Here is an 18,704-nt window from a genome sequence, read left to right as displayed (position 1 = left end):
CAGAATTTGTAGATATAGAGTTTTGAATGATTATAATGTTCTAAGCAGGAAGGAACGTGATAGCACGATTTAATTTGTCAAATTACTAGAATCTCTGAGGATGGAATTATCAAGAATATATTTTCTTGATATGTTCAGAGGTTAAGTAGAATGAAAGAGTTATGTGACATGGTTCATGATAAAGGTATGATCTGTGATCCTTTATCACGTTCCATTAGAAACTCAGCATGACTTACTATAATATAATCACGTTGGCCGGGCGTCATTATATTATACTAACCAATGCTTCAATTCCCAACACTTCTCCACAATTCATTCATAATTTATACTTAAATTTTACAGAAGTTTCCAATATAATGGAATACAGAAAACACGAAGAGGTAGATAATTTAAGACAAGAATATTTATGAAAATATCTTCAGAAATATCGAAGATATTTATGATAATATTTTGGAATTTCTAAGTTCGAAGATTGATGAAGAAAATTTTCCGCAAGATTTTAACGTGGGTACGGAGCAAGATATTCTCTAAAGATTTCATCGGATCCAGATTTACTTGGATTCTTTGAAAATAGGGTTTGGTCCTTGTATTTGTTCTTTGTTTCCTTCATGGTTAGCTCAATCCGTTTTTCAATATCAAATTTTTCTATCGAGCGTTCCTAACACTCCCTTCTTTATCATCAAACTTTTGGCCATTTAGACCATCTACAATTTTTCTGTTTCCTCTGCATTTAATGCTACGATATATGAATCATCGGTTATCAATCCGAGGTGGTTTCAGGAGAATTGTGTTTTTAGATGATTAAACACTGATGGTAATATGGTGGAATATAAAAGGTTCTCCAGTAACAATAAAAGAGCACGCATATAAATCAAGGTTATAATAAGGTTGTTTCGAACGAAAAGTCAAAGTTGACTTGCTGGAGCTGTGACAAAATTGACTAATTTGGAAAGAGATTGCAAAGTTATTTTCGGTAATAATAATGCTAAAGGAATTAGCACAGCTACGCGTTAAACGTTTACTCAGTTTTCGAGAGTTTTTAGGTGCATAACTATAGGTATCAATCTTTTCTTTCGTAGATGAAGTGCACTTGGTTCATCCTCTCGATTGAGGTGTTTTCAAGAATCATGAAAAGTTTGAACGCAGATTGAAATCGTCAAGATACGAATGAGGTTTAAGATGAAATCAAGTGGCAAACTTGAAGAATTGTTTAGTTTCATATAATATTCTAATTCATTTTAATTGTCCAAATGTTATTAGTCCACAGTCGATAGTCCATAGTTGACAGTCCAATAATTTATATATAGTTTAATATATAATATTCGAATTAATTAATACGTATCGTGACCCGTTTACATGTCTCAGACTCAATCATAACTCAAACTATATATATTATTGTAGAATCAACCTCAACCCTGTATAGCTAACTCCTGCATTACTGCATATAGAGTGTCTATGGTTATTCCAAATAATATATATAGATGCGTCGATATGATATGTCAAAACCTTGTATACGTGTCCCGATATTTAAAGTGCATAAAATAAATAACAGAAATTAAATGAAGATAAATAAAATTGCGAGAATAAAATTTGCGATAAATAAAATGCGATAAATAAATTGCGATAAATAAAAGGTAATACGGAATTAACAGTTAGCTAGGAACAGTTAGCTAGGAATAGTTAGCGTGGATTCTTAACAAAATTTCTCATAGTTAATTTGTTTTTTTCTAACAAATTTTATTTTTGTCCAATGTTTTCTTCATTATGCCACTTGTTGGATTCTGATAGATCAAAATCCAAATATGAAATTGAATGAAAAGGGTTATTCTGCAGTGAACCGATACGTATAGCGGTGGTTATAAATAGGATAGTAAATGACTGTTGAATTAGATTCGAAGAATGTACAATGTAACTTATTAATGTGAAATCTAAATATTCCTCGGGTATTACCTACCCGTCAAAATATTTTCACCATTAACAGTTTGTACAAAAGAATTTTTAATTACAATCTTTATGAAAATATACTTTCATATATATATTTTCTTCAGATGTAATATAGATTTAATGAGTTAATATGATATTAATCTCATTTTGTTTACCATTAGAACAAGAATATATATATATATAATCTCTAAAACATTAGAGATTATATAATCGCCATGTCGAACGAAGATAAATGATGTAGAACGTCATGTAGAACGATGATTATACTCGAGGTATAGAATGAGATGTTGAGGCATGGATTGTTGATGATATTGGTGCTGTTGCTGATGGTACTGTTGGTACCGGTGATGTTGCTGAAGCTGGTAAATTTTGCACCATAATCTCCAAATTTATTTCTCGAGCGCGAAGTTCGTTGACTTCTTCTATTTTCTGGGATGATTGTCAGTCGGAACGAGTAGATGAATAAGGTTTTGAATTTGAGATAGTATATAATCGTGGCGAGATATTCAGGAAATGAGTGTGAGAATGGTGTTTCGAATGAGTTCGCCGGTAAGTGCATCAGGTTCTTCGCCAAGAGTGCAAGTTGGTGGGTGGAAATGATCGCCTTCTTCTCGTCTCCATCGGTTAAGTCAACTACGAACCCATCAGATGAATTGGGGATGGATGATTGGTTGATTCATTCTGATGACACTGCTTTCGGAGCTTAGGTGAAACTCCATATCAGAATAGCTGTCGGAATAACTATCGAAATAGCTATCGAAATGTAAGGGACTCGAAGTAGTTGAGGGATTCACCTCGTACGATCAGATGAAGGATTTTTGATAAGAAAAAGATTATAGGATGTAGATTAGTACCCTACAATACATAATTTACATATGCATATATAATACTAAAATCCCATAAGTTACGGAGAAATCTACGAAAGCTGTCAGGCAAAGGTATCAATAACAGATACGCTAAGAACTGAATTTATCTATACACTGTCTATGCAATAGAGGCAGTAAGACATGTCTAGATTTTAAGGATGATAAGCAAATAATTTTCGACACGAAATGATAAGCAAAACTTTTGACATGCAGACACGGTCGAAGTCCAGACTCACTAATGCATCTAAACAACTATTAGTTAGACACACTAATGCAAGACCTGGTTCGCTAAGACCACCGCTCTGATACCACCTGTAGTGACCCATTCTAATCCACCTGGACAAGTCATCAACATCTGGTCTCATTGCGAGGTACTGACTTGAATATGCCATGTATGACTCCATATAATATCTTTAAAATGAGCAAATGCACAGCGGAAGATTTCTTTCATACCTGAGAATAAACATGCTTTCAAGTGTCAACCAAAAGGTTGGTGAGTTCATAGGTTTATCATAACAATCATTTCAATATATTAATAGACCACAAGATTTCCGTTTATAAATATATGTACACTCATAAGTGTATAAAAGTATTCTATAAGTTGTAGGCACCCGGTAACAAGCCTTAACGTTCATGTTTAACCCTCTGAAGTACACTAGATCAGGTGTGTTTAAAATAACCTCGAAGTACTAAAGCATCCCATAGTCAGGATGGGGTTTATCAGGCCCAATAGATCTATCTTTAGGATTCGCGCCTACCGTACATAGACAAGTACTTTAATGTTACCAAGCTAAGGGTATATTTCTGGTTTAAACCCACATAGAATTAGTTTTAGTACTTGTGCCTATTTCGTAAAACATTTATAAAACAGCGCATGTATTCTCAGCCCAAAAATATATTTCAAAAGTAATTAAATAGGGAGCAAATGAAACTCACAATACTGTATTTTGTAGTAAAAATACATATGACGACATTGAACAAGTGTAGGGTTGGCCTCGGATTCACGAACCTATATCAAGTATATATATTAACACATATAATCGTAATCGAGAAAGTTTATATATTAATATTAGTAATATATTTATATTTTCATTTTCTATCTTGTTAATAAATAATTATATCTATTTTTAACTTAAGTAAGTTCTTAATATTAGTATATCAAATAATTATTAAACTACTTTAATTAACTAATTTATTGATAATTGATATATAATAAATATAATACATCTAACTTAATATTTGTTTGATAAAAATAATAATAATAATACTAAATAAAAAGTTATATTATTTTTACAATAGAAACAATAATGGTGATAATAATACTTAAAAATATTATTTGATAATAATAATACTGATAATTATAATAATTATAAAACTAAAAATTTTTCTGCTAATAATAATTATGATACTAGTTTAGTTGTAATAATAATCCTATGGTAAAATTAATAATGATAATAATAATAATAATAATAATAATAATAATAATAATAATAATAATAATATAATAATAATAATAATAATAATAATAATAATAATAATAATAATAATAATAATAATAATAATAATAATAATAATAATAATAATGATAATAATAATAATAATAATAATAATAATAATAATAATAATAATAATAATAATAATAATAAGAATTTATACCATCATTATGTTATCATCTCTACATCATCATTTTCATGTCATGAACATCATCTCTATCATAACATCATCATCATCATCATCATACAATTATCACTCCATGATTATCATCATCACTCTTCCATCATCATTATAATCCTAATATCCATCATCATCATCATTCTTATCGTCATCTTGCTATCATATTCATCGTCACCATCATTATTATCATATATCATTTTAGTTATCATCATCATTTTCTTAACCATGTTATCGTGATCCTAAACTTTATTATTCGAATTATTATCATAACCATTATCTTTTTTGATTCTTAATTATCATCATCTACATTCATCTCACGTTTATTTCATCATTCATCTTTAACATCAACATGATATTATCATATACGTATCATCCTGATCATGTTCTATAGTTTCTGTATTAAAAGAGATCGAGCAACAACAACAGCTAGTCCACGAACCAACTTCCCGGTTGGATTTCCTTTTTGAAGCCTAATCAAATAAACCAAAGCATAAGCCCAACAGCGAAAGTAATTTGATCTTGGCCCAACAATAAAAAGTATTATGTCCCAAAATCATAATTAAATAAGCCTGTTATCCGAAATTATGAAGGGTTTTCGGTTTCTTTCTTTAACAATCAACAAGTGGGATCCGTTTGAAACAAAAATATCACGACATTATCTAGACGTGGGGTCATCAAATCCAACTTTCTTCATCATATCATCATACTTCTCATCATTCATTCATCATCCTCCATATCAACAAAAGGTGTTGATGCTTCGGCCCACAACAAAAGAAAAAGGGACGGCAATCTAAAAAAAAAATACCAAGTGGATGTTTATATAATTAAAATAGGAGTAGCATCATTATCCTAGTTCATCATGATCTTTAACAAATCATTTATTATCCTCATCACTTTTATCTAATCATCAACCTCACTATCCCAACTTTCCTTCCCATTATGATCGATCACCATAAGCATTATCATCTTTAATTCATTTCCTCATCTTCATTGTTTAACACACAATAGCATTGATATCTTCACTGTATACTTTATCATTTCAATAATAGCTACAACAAAATGAATGCATCGATCTTAAACAGTAACACATGGTGCTAATGGTGGTTCACGATTTGTGTTGGTGTTCGACTAACCAGAAGAAAAACAGAAACGTGGTAGTAGTAGTTTATTGGTGTTAGAAAATGGTTATTTATGGGTTCGAAGGAGGTGATAGTGATGGGGTTCGTAGGTGGTCCTTGGTGGTGAAAGTAGTGATGTTAGTGGTGGTTTAAGGGAATGAAGATGGTGGTTTATTCAAAGGGTGGTGGAAGTTGAGATGAAGAAGAGATGGTTGAAGATTTTAATGAAATTGTCCTACAAATCAGACGAAAGTCGTAGTCGTCTTGTTGTTCCAAATTCCTAGTAGCAACAGTAGCACATAGAATATGTTTCGAATACAGTGGTGTTTGCGATTCGTATATATACAGGAAAAAGGAAAAGAAACGCAATAGTTTCAACGATAAGCTGGGTTGTCGAGTTTGCAAGGAGTAGGATGAAGTGGTGATCACCGTTGGTGATTACAAAGGTGATGAAATGGGTTGTGATGGCGGACGTAGGTGGTGATTAAATGGAGAAAAAAAAGGCGGATGAGGTGATTGAGCATAGTGACCGAAACAACAAAATGATGTTGGGTTGTCAATGGGTCTCAATATGGTGTGGCGGTTTTGATCATGAAGGTGGTTGTTTGAGAGTTTGTAAGAGGGTGGATTAACTTGCAATAATCATGGAATAATAGCGGCAGTCTGTAGTCAAAATAAATTCGAACAGCAGCATGCTTAAAAGTGTTGGTTTCAACAATTACAGTAATGAATTGGTGGTTGTTTATAGTGATCGAAAAAATATGAAGCAAGGTGGTGTCATGGTGATTATCGATGGCGGTTTGTGGTGGTTGAATAAGAGGATGAGGTGGTGGATATGGTTAGGGATGGTGGGGTGATGTTGCTTGACAAAAGAAGCAAAGAGGAAAGAATAATTGGTGGTGATGATTGAAATGTGGTGGTGTTGAATCAAATGTTTATGTATGTATATATAATATATTAATGAGAGATGGATAGATTCGTTCCATATATAAACATACAAACACAATAATCAATTATCAATCATCTAATTCATTTACAGCTAATAATATGTGAAAAGAAAAGATTGGTGTGTTTTGTAGTAGGATGGTGGAAGACAAAAGATCACGAGAAGAGAAAAATAAAGATACTGAGTTAGATATATATAACTGATTGTACCTTTATCAGATTTATATATTTATATATATATGCATGCACATTTATTTACAATTAATGGTTCGTGAATTGTGAGAAATGGTAGAGGTTAAATGAATGTAAGGAAATAGTTCAAAAATTTTGAGACGCAACATAACGAACTTTGCTTATCATGTCAGAATTATGAAATCGTATCGTGAGTTTGGTTCAAAATTAGTCAAAATTTTCCGGGTCATGACAAAATCCGATATTGCTAAATATGTAGGAGAATGTTTGACATGTTCTAAGGTCAAAGCTGAACATCAGAAACCATCAGGTCTACTACAACAACCTGAAATCCCGGAATTGAAATGGGAAAACATTACCATGGATTTCATTACTAAATTGCCAAGGACTGCAAGTGGTTATGATACTATTTGGGTAATAGTTGATCGTCTCACCAAGTCAGCACACTTCCTGCCAATGAGAGAAGATGACAAAATGGAGAAGTTGGTGCGATTGTATTTGAAGGAGGTTGTCTCCAGACATGGAATACCCGTCTCTATTATCTCTGATAGGGATGGTAGATTTGTTTCAAGGTTTTGGCAGACGTTGCAACAAGCATTGGGGACTCGTCTAGACATGAGTACTGCCTATCATCCACAAACCGATGGGCAGAGCAAAAGGACGATACAAACGCTTGAAGACATGCTACGAGCATGTGTTATTGATTTTGGAAATAGTTGGGATCGACATCTGCCATTAGCAGAATTTTCCTACAACAACAGTTATCATTCTAGTATTGAGATGGTGCCGTTTGAGGCACTTTATGGTAGAAAGTGCAGGTCTCTGATTTGTTGGAATGAAGTGGGGGATAGACAGATTACGGGTCCGGAGATAATACAAGAAACTACCGAGAAAATCATTCAAATTCAACAACGATTGAAAACCGTCCAGAGTCGACAAAAGAGCTACGCGGACAGTAAAAGAAAAGATATAGAGTTTGAAATTGGAGAAATGGTCATGCTTAAGGTTTCACCTTGGAAAGGCGTTGTTTGATTTGGTAAATGGGGGAAACTAAATCCAAGGTACATTGGACCATTCAAGATTATAGATCGTGTCGGACCAGTAGCTTACCAACTGGAGCTACCTCAACAACTCGCGGCTGTACATAACACTTTCCACGTCTCGAATTTGAAGAAATGTTTTGCTAAAGAAGATCTCACTATTCCATTGGATGAAATCCAAATCAATGAAAAACTTCAATTCATTGAAGAACCCATTAATAATGGATCGTGAGGTTAAGAGACTTAAGCAAAACAAGATACCGATTGTTAAGGTTTGATGGAATGCTCGTAGAGGACCTGAGTTCACCAGGGAGCGTGAAGATCAGATGAAGAAGAAATACCCGCATCTATTTCCAGAAGATTCGTCAACACCTTCAACAGCTTAAAATTTCGGGACGAAATTTATTTAACGGGTAGGTACTGTAGTGACCCGAACTTTTCCATGTTTATATATATATATTAATTGAGATTGATATTTACATGACTAAATGTTTCCAACGTGTTAAGCAATCAAACTTGTTAAGACTTGATTAAATGAAATAAGTTTCATATAGACAATTGATCACCCAAGTTGATCGGCGATTCATGAACGTTACAAAATTGTAAAAACTACATGTTGTGGTATATATAGACATATATATATGGTTGACATAAGATTGTGATGAGTAAGTATCTCACTAAATATATTAACAATGTGTGATATACATAAGAAATGAGATTACTAAGTTAAGAAACTCGAAATGATATATATAACGATTATCGATATGATAACTCTACTAAATACATATGTATCATATTAAGATATTGATACACTATATTTAACATGATAAAATGATATTTAAATATATCATTAAGTGTGTTAACAATGAACTACATATGTAAAAACAAGACTACTAACTCAAGAATTACGAAACGAGACTTATATGTAACGATTATCGTTGTAACGATACTTTAATGTATATATCATATTAAAAGATATTCATACATCATAATATCATGATAATATAATAATTTAATATCTCATTTGATATAATAAACATTGGGTTAACAACATTAAATGAGATCGTTAACTTAAAGGTTTCAAAACAACACTTACATGTAACGACTAACGAAGACTTAACAACTCCATTAGAATGTATATTATAACGACCCTCATTTTTCCATTCTATATTTTTCCAATATTAAAAGCCCAAACAATATAATTAAAACTTAATGATTAAACTTTAATCAACAATTTTTAAGTGTTAAGAGTTAGAAAACATATTAATTAACTTTGTGCAAAAATTGACAAGTTAATAAAAGATGAAAATAATAAACTGTTAGTCGACACTCACTGCTAATTAAAATTTATGCATTTATGTAATATTATAACTAATAACCTATAAGTAATAAATAAAAAGTGACATTTATATAAATAATAAAACAATTGGGAACTAAATATATACAAGTCATGAATTAGTAAAAAGAAAATAATACTTATCATATAGTAAATGTAAAAATAATAATAATAATAATAGTAATAATAATGAGACTAAAGAATCTTAAACAATTACATCCTTATGTTGACAAAAAATAAAGTATAAACTAGTACATCCTTATGTTGACTAATTATAAACTAGTACCACCTATTGTTGACTAAAAATTATAAAACAAAATAAAATCATTAATTAGAACATCCTTATGTTGACTAACACTCTAATACTTGCACTATATAAACACTCCTAGACTCCTAGTTTCTCATTCACAAATCACACCAAAATCCTCCCTTAAAAACAATCTCTCCCTTTCCTTCTCTTGTGGTATTCGAATCTTCAAGCTTGTTCTTCGTGTTCTTCAAGAATCTTCAAGGAGTTCTTCAAGATTTTCAAGGCTTTGATCTTCCATCTTCATCGTGTTCATCTTTTCTTTGTTAATTATCTTGAATCTTCAAAGGTATAACATAAACCCTAAACTATTTACATAAACTTTGATCTTTTTTAATTCATATTCATATTATAAACTTGTTATTCATAAGTATATACATAAACACACCTAGATTTATACATATATATATATATATATATATATATATATATATATATATATATATATATATATATATATATACACGAATTATATATACATATACATATTAAAACCTTAAACCCTAATTACACCTAAACTATAATTCTTAAACCCTAATTAATTAAACTCTGAACATTTATGAAACCCTAGGACATTAATTACTAAACCCTAGTTATTAATTACTACTTTAATTAACTAACCCTAATTAATGAAACCCTAATACTACTTATACTAGTACTTAACATGTATACACTATTACTATTACTAGCACCTATAACCTACTACTTATATTGTAGCACAAAAACATTTTGGGATATGTATTAGAGATGTATAGATCTTCGAACTTTCTTGACGAATGGTTTCTACGAGATTCTAGGCAGAGGGTTTGGATTTCCGATTTAAAGGGTCCTATGGCTCAAGCCCCTAGAGCTAAATTAGCCATTCGTAGGGAAATGGGTGATTGGAAGCTTATCTAATACGGCAAGTATCCTAAAATAGAAAACACTGATAAAGTAGAAACTCTCTAGTCATAGAAACTTAGTAAAATAAGAAACTTTCTAAAAATAGAAACTTTATAAAAATAGTAACTTACTAGGAATAGAAACTTAGTAAAACAAACTATACTTAAATACATACTTAAACTTAAACATGGGCAAAACACTTAACTACTCTTAAATGTCAATAGGTTGACTTTTCTGCTCACTCGTTCAACTCTTTATTCCGAGGAATAACTCTCTCTCTACTTACTAAGGTGAATTTCGTAGCCCCACTTTTTACTATTTCATTACTGTTTTGAAACTATGGGGTGAGACACATGCTTGCTTTTAAATTTTTAACATGCAATATTTTAATAACTGTTTTACAATATTTATATACGTGAATTCATAGCCCCACTTTTTACTGTTTTATAACTGTTTTATAACTTTTGGGGTGAGAATACATGCACAACTTTTATAACTGTTTTACACGTATTAACTATTAAACTATGATATGTTGGGCTATGACCAGCAAGCCCCCAACCGATAAGTATAAACGATAACTTGTTACGAGGTAAACTTGAAAGTCTAGTCTAAATATCAGTACTTACATGTATCAACTATTAAACTGTGATATGTTGGGCTATGACCAGCAAGCCCCCAACCGACAAGTATAAACGATAACTTGACATGGGATAAACTTGAAAGTCTAGTCTAAATATCAGTACCAACTACTAAAACTATGCTATACCCGGCTATGTCCGACTAAGTCCCTAGAGTGATATTTTTAATTGCTGCGGCATGCTTAATTATTGGGGGTAGGCCTATCGGGAGTAACGTCCCCGATACATTTGACTAAGTCATTGTATTACTTGATAATGAAATAAAAGCGACAAGGACAGACACAACTTGTCATGGGGCAAACTTGAATGTTTAGTCTAAATATCACGCACTGGCATAACTTTTGGATCTGTGAGATCTACTTTTTGATCCTGCGGGAGATCAACTTTACAACTAAATCTTGTGGTCTAAAAACAACGATAACTACTTTTGTTAAACCTATAAACTTCACTCAACCTTTTTGGTTGACACTTTAGCATGTTTTGTCTCAGGTGCTGTTTGATTCAAGCTTTCTTATCTACTACTTATGTGATGCTACTTAGACTTAGGATCAAGAGATATCACAGTTATTACCTCTGCATATGAACAATTACTTTATCGTTATTTCCATTATTGTAACGACATTTCATATTCCGCTGCGTACTCAATAAAGTTAAATTTTCTCATTTAGTATTGTTCTCGTATTATAATATGTTGGTTTATTTGATATTAGTAACGTTTCTTCCAGACCCTATTGGGAGGACGTTACAGATTGGTATCAGAGCTTAACCAGGCTGTTATAGAGAACCAGGATTTATGTGTGCCTTACTTGCTAGCTAGAGTGCCTTAGCAATCTAGGAAACTATAACCTTTCCTGCCTTAGACTTAAAGCACTTAGGATTACCTTATAATCTTAACAATCATGCTTTACCAAACTTGACTTAAAGATTCTAATCAAAGTCTCTTTCCTAATGTAGGACTACAACTTTCCTTGACCATAGTGCCTTTAATTGTTGCCTTTAACTGTTAAATGCTACACTATACTTTAGAAACTTTACTTATCTTATAATGCCAAGCCAATCTAAGGACTTTCCTGAGTACTATCCAATTACACCACCGCATCTAAATACGACACAATGATTTCAGATATTCTTGACATTTCTAAGTCATCTATCATGGTTTGTGTATTACATATGTATTACATGAAATATTATCCATGCATTTTGAAGCTCCTATATTTGTTACTATTCATACTCAAACGTATATAACTCCCTGTTATATAACGTACCTATATGCCTTATGCCTTTATGCATCGGTTTGCGAACCAGAAAATGTCATTGAGTTATCGAGAATCTCAAAAACATTATAATGTCATCACTATTCATATTCATTACTTTCTTTGCTTTCTTATTGTTTTGATCATTGAATTTTCTTGACGGATGACGTCTACGAAACTATAGAATAGAAAGCGTTTGGATTACTAATTTAAAGAATCCTATAGCTCAAGCCCCTGGACCTGAATAGGTCATTACGAATTGAAAATCTTTAATCAAAAGATTATCAGATTACATACTTATCATCTAGACACATCATACTGCCATTATTAGAGTATAGACACATCATATCTTATTATATCTTATCATATCTATCCCAATAATCTTTGGCTAACACTTTTCCTAAATTTCCTCCGTAAATTACGGAAATGTTTTTTCTACATATACATATTCAAGGAGATGAATATATCATCCAGTATTGAACACTAATCTCATATCAAACCCTAATTCAAATCACATAATATGGATTTCTCAACTGATTCCTCGAGTTCCAATGGCAGCGTAACTGGAACAAACGAACCAATCAGCCATCATCTATTTTGGATGAATTGGGGATGGGTTCGTAGTAAACTTAATCAATGGAGACAAGAAGAAGGTAATCCCTTCCATCAACTGAATTCACCTCTTGGTGAAGAACCTGAAGCACTTACCGGCGAACCTGTTCGGAACACTATTTTCACCCTCATTTCCAGGATATCCAGTCACGAATATATATAATATCTAAAATTCTAGATCTTATACATCCACTTGTCCGAACCGTCAATCATCCAGGAATAATAGAAGAAGTCAACGAGCTTCGCGCTCGAGTGGTGGCTCTGGAGAATATGGTGCGAAACCTACGAACACCAGCAGCAGCACCAGCAGCATAACCAGTAACATCAGCATCACCACCAACAGCATCAGCTTCACCAACAACAACAACCACACCGCAAACCTCAACATCACACTCGGTACCTCGGATATCAACATCATACGCCCCATAGATACCAAGGAATATTAGTAATAATGAGTTAAGATGTATTGACTCATTCTTCCTGAAGAATTATATATATATATATATATATATATATATATATATATATATATATATATATATATATATATATATATATATATATATATATATATATGATTTGGAACAATAATATATCTTTTCGTACTAAGCTATTACGTGTGAATCTAAACTAGTATGTACTACTTGGTGAATTCATATCACTAATATGCTATGATGTACATCCCTTGTTAAGGACTTACCAATCGTTAATCACTGCTTTAACATAATAAACTCCATTTCATAATAAATCAAGTGTATTACTCAAATACATGATTAATTGTATACTTTCACTTTCGATGTACTCGAAACTTTTTAGAAAACATTATTCGTGTCTTGTGAATTTCACAAGGATTTCACGAGCACCAACATCATATACCAAGATATATCAATAACAATGAACAATTAAGCATTGATTCATAACTTCATTTAGCAAAATATTTCGCGACAATTATGAAATCTCTAAGATTTTGGAGATTATTTATTCTCATTTCAACAGCAAATTAAATGAGTTTAATATTATATTACTCATTAAATCTATATTATATCTGAAGAATACATATATGAACGTATATCTTCATAAAGATTGTAATTCTTTTGTACAAACTGTTAATTATGAAAATATTTTAACGGGTAGGTAATACCCGAGAAACATTTATATCTCACATTATTATGTTACATTATACATTCTTCAGTTCTGATTCAATAATCAATAACTATACTACTTACATCCACCTATGTATCCGTTCACTAAAGAACAACCATTTTCATACAAATTCAATTACATATTCTGATTTTGACCTATCGGAATTTAAGTAAAGCTTTAGCAAGTGTTATCTTCCTAAAGATCACTACATTCATGAATTATATTCATTCGTATTCTATGATGAATTATCACATCAAACCACCGAACTTATCATTCCTTACTTTTGAAAATCACAACATTTCTTCGTCAACCGTTAGATCCATTGATGGATGCATCTTACGCTTAAACACTTCAAATTTAAAATTCTTAAAAACATCCTTTGAATCTTGACGATCATAATTAGCGTTTAATCATCTAAAAATGAAATTTCTTGAAACCATCTCGGATTGATAACCAATGATTCAAATATGGCTGCATTAAATGCAGAGGAAACAAAAAAATTGTAGATGGTCTTAAGGGCCAACAGTTTGATAATAAAGAATGGTACGTTGGAAAAGCCCAAAAGAAAATTTGGAACTAAAAAACAGATTGAGCTAACCATGGAGGAGATCAAGGACAAACACAAGGGCCAAACCCTATATTCAAAGAATCCAGGAAATTTTGGATCCGGTGAAATCTTTAGAGAATATCTTGCTCCGAAGTCATGTTAAAAGCTTGCGGAAAATTTTTCTTCATCAACTTTCGAACATAGAAATTCCAAAATATCATCATAAATATCCTCTATATTTTGGAAGATATCTTTATAACGATTCTTGTCCGCAATTAAGTATCTCTTTGCGATACCTTTATAAAGGAAACTGTTTTAGTTTCTATATTCTGTAAAATTAGAGTTTAAATTATAAATGTTTTGAAGAAGTGTTGGGAATTGAAGCATGAGTTAGTATAATATAATGACGTCAGACCAACGTGATTATATTACAGTAAGTCATGCTAAGTTTTTTTTTATGGAAGATGATGATTCATAGACTTTATAATCATCATTTGCCATGTTACACGACTCTTACATTCTATTTAACCTCTAAACATATCAAGAAAATATTTTTCTTAATGATTCGGTCTTTTCCGGATATTCTGGTAATATGACAAATCAAATCGTGCTATTACCTTTCCTTTCTACTTTATATATTATGATCATTCGAAATTTCATACCTATGAATTCTGGACCATTACTCGCTTGACTTGAAGTCGGGAAGAAGAAACAAAAACATAAAGCTCCGACATATAAGGGAAAATTTAAAGCCCGATAACGACTCCGAAATTACAAACCGTGTATATCAATGCGTATAGCAATATAAAGACACGGGATAATTAAAAACACTATAACCCCAAGAGCATAGTAGAAGTAAACAGATTCCTCTGGCGGTAAAAGAAAAAGAAGAATGACTGCATAGATGGTCAATATAATAACCAGGATCAGAACTGGATTAAGCATTTTCTTAATCTTTTGGAAGTTTGAATTGAGAAAGAAAGTATAGAAGTGGTGAAGATAATGAAACGGAAGAAGCTAATTTATAGCAAAATTCCAAACACATCAATCGAGGCAAATCACCGCATTTAATCAAACAAATCTCAAAATTTCATAAATACCGGAGAATCAAATCTTATAGATTACGAAGATTTCCTTTAATTCCTTGAATTCCGGAAATCAATCGTGAATACGTCAAAAGTTAAGGCGAACATTTAATTTTCTCATTTCACTCTTTTATGATAGCTTCGTTTATACTCTTCCTATAAATAAATCGTTTTATCCATATTATTCAATAGTGATAAAACTTTATTTTTCAACTTATATTCATCATTAAAATATTCTTGTTGTAAACAATGAAGATCTCTATCAAATTTCATGACTGTGATTTTCACGAACTCCTCTCTGTTTGTCTGCACTAATATTGTGGCATAACATGCTCAAGATTTTAAATGAGCTCAATACTATTCATAACACATTTCATGTATCCAATTTACTGAAATGACTTGTATAACATCATCATTTTGAATGATCTTCGCATTAATGATAAAATGCACTTCGTTGAAGAACCTATAGAAATCATGGAAGGAGAGGTCAAACAAACGCGTAAAAGCAACATACCTATCATTAAAGTCCATTGGAATTCTCGTAGAGGCCTCGAATATACCTGGGAACGCAAAGACCATATGAAATGGAAATATCCCCATCTCTTCTTAACTGCTGATGCAAACGAGGAAACTACCTAAAAACTTCGGGACGAAGTTTTCAATAACGGGGAGGTACTATAACGACCCTCATTTTTCCATTCTATATTTTTCCAATATTAAAAGCCCAAATAATATAATTAAAACTTAATGATTAAACTTTAATCAACAATTGTTAAGTGTTAAGAGTTAGAAAACATATTAATTAACTTTGTGCAAAAATTGACAAGTTAATAAAAGATGAAAATAATAAACTGTTAGTCGACACTCACTGCTAATTAAAATTTATGCATTTATGTAATATTACAACTAATAACTTATAAGTAATAAATAAAAAGTGACATTTATATAAATAACAAAACAATTGGGAACTAAATATATACAAGTCATGAATTAGTAAAAAGAAAATAATACTTATCATGTAGTAAATGTAAAAATAATAATAATAATAGTAATAATAATGAGACTAAAGAATCTTAAACAATTACATCCTTATGTTGACAAAAAATAAATTATAAACTAGTACATCCTTATGTTGACTAATTATAAACTAGTACCACCTATTGTTGACTAAAAATTATAAAACAAAATAAAATCATTAATTAGAACATCCTTATGTTGACTAACACTCTAATACTTGCACTATATAAACACTCCTAGACTCCTAGTTTCTCATTCACAAATCACACCAAAATCCCCTCTCAAAAACAATCTCTCCCTTTCCTTCTCTTGTGGTATTCGAATCTTCAAGCTTGTTCTTCGTGTTCTTCAAGAATCTTCAAGGAGTTCTTCAAGATTTTCAAGTCTTTGATCTTCCATCTACATCGTGTTCATCTTTTCTTTGTTAATTATCTTGAATCTTCAAAGGTATAACATAAACCCTAAACTATTTACATAAACTTTGATCTTTGTTAATTCATATTCATATTATAAACTTGTTATTCATAAGTTTATACATAAACACACCTAGATTTATATATACATACATACATGTAAAAAAATATATTTATATATATATATATAAATATATATACGAATTATATATACATATACATATTAAAACCTTAAACCCAAATTACACCTAAACTATAATGCTTAAACCCTAATTAATTAAACTCTAAACATTTATGAAACCCTAGGACATTAATTACTAAACCCTAGTTATTAATTACTACTTTAACTAACTAACCTTAATTAATGAAACCCTAATACTACTTATACTAGTACTTAACATGTATGCACTATTACTATTACTAGCACCTATAACCTACTACTTATATTGTAGCACAAAAACATTTTGGGATATGTATTAGAGATGTATAGATCTTCGAACTTTCTTGACGAATGGTTTCTACGAGATTCTAGGCAGAGGGTTTGGATTTCCGATTTAAAGGGTCCTATGGCTCAAGCCCCTAGATCTAAATTAGCCATTCGAAGGGAAAGGGGTGATTGGAAGCTTATCTAATACGGTAAGTATCCTAAAATGAAAAATACTGATAAAAGTAGAAACTCTCTAGTCATAGAAACTTAGTAAAATAAGAAACTTTCTAAAAATAGAAACTTTATAAAAATAGTAACTTACTAGGAATAGAAACTTAGTAAAACAAACTATACTTAAATACATACTTAAACTTAAACATGGGCAAAACACTTAACTACTCTTAAATATCAATAGGTTGACTTTCCTGCTCACTCGTTCAACTCTTTATTCCGAGGAATAACTCTCTCTCTACTTACTAAGGTGAATTTCATAGCCACACTTTTTACTATTTCATTACTGTTTTGAAACTATGGGGTGAGACACATGCTTGCTTTTAAATTTTTAACATGCAATATTTTAATAACTGTTTTACAATATTTATATACGTGAATTCATAGCCCCACTTTTTACTGTTTCATAACTGTTTTATAACTTTTGGGGTGAGAATACATGCACAACTTTTATAACTGTTTTACACGTATTAACTATTAAATTTTGATATGTTGGGCTATGACCAGCAAGCCCCCAACTGATAAGTATAAACGATAACTTGTTACGGGGTAAACTTGAAAGTCTAGTCTAAATATCATTACTTACACGTATCAACTATTAAACTGTGATATGTTGGGCTATGACCAGCAAGTCCCCAACCAACAAGTATAAACGATAACTTGACACGGAAACTTGAAAGTCTAGTCTAAATATCAGTACCAACTACTAAAACTATGCTATACCCGGCTATGTCCGACTAAGTCCCTACAGTGATATTTTTAATTGCTGCGGCATGCTTAATTATTGGGGGTAGGCCTATCGGGAGTAACGTCCCCGATACATTTGACTAAGTCTTTGTATTACTTGATAATGAAATAAAACCGATAAGGACAGACACAACTTGTCATGGGGAAAACTTGAATGTTTAGTCTAAATATCACGCACTGGCATAACTTTTGGATCTGCGAGATCTACTTTTTGATCTTGCGGGAGATCAACTGTAACGACCCAGATTTTTCCGATCGTTTTATACTTATGAGATTAATATTTACAT

The sequence above is a fragment of the Rutidosis leptorrhynchoides genome, chromosome 11 (assembly GCF_046630445.1).
Source record: "Rutidosis leptorrhynchoides isolate AG116_Rl617_1_P2 chromosome 11, CSIRO_AGI_Rlap_v1, whole genome shotgun sequence".
In the NCBI taxonomy this organism is placed as follows: Eukaryota; Viridiplantae; Streptophyta; class Magnoliopsida; order Asterales; family Asteraceae; genus Rutidosis; species Rutidosis leptorrhynchoides.
This window is presented reverse-complemented; position numbering follows the sequence as displayed.